Source organism: Sarcophilus harrisii, chromosome 4, assembly GCF_902635505.1.
Source record: "Sarcophilus harrisii chromosome 4, mSarHar1.11, whole genome shotgun sequence".
NCBI classification, from domain to species: domain Eukaryota; kingdom Metazoa; phylum Chordata; class Mammalia; order Dasyuromorphia; family Dasyuridae; genus Sarcophilus; species Sarcophilus harrisii.
This window is the reverse complement of record NC_045429.1, coordinates 226,280,905-226,285,283: the sequence shown is the minus strand read 5'-3', so window position 1 is coordinate 226,285,283 and position 4,379 is coordinate 226,280,905. Positions and strand designations below refer to the sequence as shown.

Genomic DNA, 4,379 nt, shown 5'->3' with positions numbered 1-4,379 from the left:
CCTCTGTGCCACCTGGCCGCCCTTGTATGAGAGGATCCTTCAAACAGCATGAAGTTATAATCCTCTTTCACAATTCATATGCTATACAGTTCAAAAGATAATTCCAAGGAAGAGTGATTTATCCACTAAGCTCTATTGTCATATTAAACCATGTCTAATTCATGGCCCCTGATTATGTACTCAAATACTTGAACTACATACAGAATTATCAAGAATACGTAAAACTTCTCTCAGTTAATCCTCCTGGAATCTTGAAATTCTCTGTGGACTGAAGGCACAGGAAGTATGTGTTGGCTTTCACATGCAGACATTTTTTTCTCTGCCAAAATCTTTTGTTCTCAAGTCATTTCCTTGAGAATTGCAAAAGATAATGGGAGAATTTTGAGCCTGTGCCCCTTCAGCTGGTGTCCTAACTTTAGTATAAAACTAGAAGGTCATGAGAAGCTGGAGATAACAGGTTAGTGCTTAGCCCTCTCCCTGCCTTTCCTTGAACTTCTCCCCATCTTTCTTTCAGATTTAATCATGTAATTAAATATTTCAAAGTGATGTGCTTGTGCCTGAGGATGCATTGCCTTAACAGCATAGAGAACAAATTACCTATTGCCCTTTATGCTTAACAAAGCAGAGAAGATGAAATATTTGCTTATCTTTCCATTTAATGTCAAACTAGCAAATGCTAACAGAGGTCCTGCAAACAGAAAACTAGCCAAATAGGAAAATTTAATTTTATTGTACATGTATAAACATATGTATGCGTATATGTATACATATATGTGTGTGTGCATGTATTTGTGTATATATGCATGTGTGTATAGATATATACATATAGACATTTTTTTACATTTTTAAATGTGTAAAACCAGAGACAATGAGACATACTGAATAAAATGGCTCTAAAGTCAAGGAAGTCTTAAAGTCTTGAATGTGATACATAGATAATCTCTCAGACACCCCATATATTTCACTAAAATGCTTAACTTACAGATGAGTTACTGATCTTTTCTGTTTGTGAAAGAATCTTCTAGCCAGATGGGCCCTATATATTTATAATCACAGACCTTCAAATTTCACCACCACTCTCATCCATTACCATTCCCCAAACATACATTTAACATTTAAGAGTTTCTTTTTCTTTATTATTGCCTTATTACAATATCAGAATATTAATCTGTGAAATAGATTTGGCAGTTTGTGCAAGTAATAATGAATTCATGGATTCATAGATTTAGAGCTAGAATGGAGCTGTGAAATTATCTAATCTAATTCCTTCATTTTTCACATGAGGAAACAGAGGCACAGAAAAGTTAAGTGCTTGTTCAAGGTCACAGGGTATTAAATAGAAGAATAAAGACTCCCATCCAGGTCTTCAATTCCAAGTCCAAATATTTTTTTCAATGTACCTTAATCCTAGGAAACTTTAGCTGGAATTACAATAAAGCATCAGACTGACATCAATCAATAATTAATTAATAGATATTTATTAAATGATTTGTGCCAGGAAATATATTCATTGCTAGATCATATTTTTTTTACAAACAAGGCAATTTATTAATTTTACAAACAAGGCAATTTATTAATTACTCTTATGTGGTTTATCCTAATGTTTTTGTTGGCAGTTGGCACCTGTCCTGCAAATCTGTCTAAGTCTCTCTGGCCCTAAGGTGTAAGCTTTTGGTCCCCATCGTGTCCCTTCTCCATCATCTTGAGGCCCTTCACAGCTTGCAGGACCCTCTGTCCCATGCTCTTGGAGCTTCTGCTGAAATGCTTGGACATTACCTTATTGAGCTCATAGATCTTGGTCATAGATCCCATGCCTGCCCCACCCCTCTTGGAGGTAGAAGCACCTGGCTGGAAGTTGAAGCAGTGCAGGTGTAGAAAAACAATTCTCATTGTAAGGCACCAATTCCCATTGTTTGGTCACTTTAATCGTACCCACCCATTTGGAGACTTTCAGTTTCTCTGATTTTTCAAGTAGGCTGCTAGTTCTGTGATAAACTCCTGTTGGTTCACATCCTTCACCGTGACTCCAGGCACAGTGTGAGGCTCCATGCAGCTATCCAGGGGAAAGAGTATTATGGCATAAGCAATCATAGGGAAGTAGAAATAGTGCCATTTCCCATTTATTGAGAGAATCACATGAAGTACTGTGGGTAAAGCAATACTTTTCCAATCTTAAAGCACTGTCAGCTATTATTATTAAGAACTGTCAAAGATCTTTTACAAAGGTAAAGAAGGCTTACTATTTATATCAGTGGAAAAACTATCTACAGCAGAGAAATGATCAGTCTTTGAAGTGTTAATACTTATGCCTGTGTTGTAACAATATCTAACATTTATATAAATCTGTTATAAAAATATCTTTTCCACTAGTATTATTCAGTTTAAGACTGGAGCTGTTTAGCATCTTTATTTTGCAGGTGTGGAAACCAAGGCTAAAGAAAATGAGAAGATTTCACTAAGGTCATATGGGTAGCATATATCTGTGGCAGGTTTGGAATTCAGGCTTTTTCCAAAGGCCAGTGCTAATCAGTATACTACTCGGTATAAGAATTAAATAATTGTTTTTCTTTTCTTGATGTGTACAGGGGATTTGATGGAGTTAGATATATTCTACAAATTTCTCTAAGGTCTACAGGATATGTTGTTAATTACTCAAGTGTTATTGTTTGTTTGGGGAAATGGGGGGGGGGCAAATAAGGGTAGTGAGAGAACCATAATGGCTTCCCAAGAGACCCAAATCATAACTACATAAAAATTAAATTGAAGTTGCCAGATCCTTTGAAGAATTGGGTTCAATTCAAAAGAACAAGTGGTCTTTAATAGAAGTGCTGTTTTAACAAAGTTAAAGCTGGATGATAACTTAATGAATCCCAGTCTAGGTTGGATGGAATAAGTTTGGACCTATGGTCTTTTGGGAGTCTCTATAGACAGTTATTTTCTTTTCAGATCTTTCTCCTAATAAGTAAGTTAGCACATTTCTGGCATTTGGACTTGGCATTTTCATTGTTATTTATTTTCTAATCTATTGTTGATGAATTGTTTCATTTTCTCCCAAGATTAATTTCTGTTTAAATTATCTCAAACATGATTGGGGCCATAGAGATTCCTCAACAATATCCCCTCTCAACAGCAGATATCTCCAATTCTGGATGCCCCATCACTGTGCTGAATACACAGTTGACAATGAAAAATACTCAGATTGACTTGATAATTATGGCATAATAATGACCATGTGGATAATCCTATAAGGGAAATTATCAAACCAAAGAGAACATTAGACATAAGGATATAACAGATGGGGAATTGAATTGCTTGAGTCTTACTCCTAATTCTCAGAATAACTAGTTCTTTTTTATAATAAGTTTATTATAAATTTTGCAAGGAGTAGCAAGTTGAACATAATAGACTTGCAGTTTCAAGCAAAAAAAATAATCTAAAAAGTTTTTATACACAACAATATTTTGTTATTGTTGTTTAGTTATTTTTCACCTATGTTTATTTGACTCTTCATAATCCCTTTCTGGATTTTCTTTTTTTTTTCCTTTATTTTTAGGGTTTGTTTTTTTTTTTTTAGACCTTTTTAATTACACCTTTTTATTTTCAAAATATATGGATAGATAATTTTTCAACAATGATCCTTGCAAAATGTTGCATTCCAAATGATTTTCTCCCTTTCCCCCACCTCCTGCCCTAGATGGCAAGTAATCCAATATATGTTAAACATGTTAAAATATAATTAAATCCAATATATTATGCATAGTTATATAATTATGATGCTATACAAGAAAAATCAGATCAAAAAGGAAAAAAAAGAGAAATAAAACAAAATGCAAGCAAACAACAAAAAGAGTGAAAATGCTATGTTGTGGTCTACATTCACTTTCTCTCACAATCCTCTCTCTGGGTATAGATATCTCTCTTCATCACAAGATGATTGGAACTGGCTACAATCATCTCATTGCTGAAAAGAACTATCTATGTCCATCAGAATTGATCTTCATATAATCTTGTTGTTGCTGTGTATAATGATCTGGTTTTGCTCATTTCATTTAGCATCAGTTCATGTAATTCTCTCCAAACCTCTCTGAAATCATCCTGCTGGTCATTTCTTATAGAACAATAATATTGCATAACATTCATATACTATAACTTATTCAGTCATTCTCTTATTAAAGGGCATCCACTCAGTTTCCAGTTTCTTGCCAATACAAAAAGGGCTGCCACAAACATTTTTGCACATGTGGGACCCTTTGTCACCTTTATGATCATTTGGAGGAAAAAAGCCCAGTAGTAACACTGCTGGATCAAAGGGTATGCACATTTTGATAAGTCTTTTGGACACAGATCCAAATTCTCTCCAAAATAGTTAGATCAGTTCA

At 34.5% G+C, this 4,379-nt stretch overlaps 1 pseudogene; it reads right to left on the bottom strand.

Moving 5' to 3' along the window:
* Window positions 1–1,359: 1,359 nt before the first annotated feature.
* On the bottom strand, window positions 1,360–3,440 carry LOC116423688 (annotated as a pseudogene).
* Window positions 3,441–4,379: the final 939 nt, after the last annotated feature.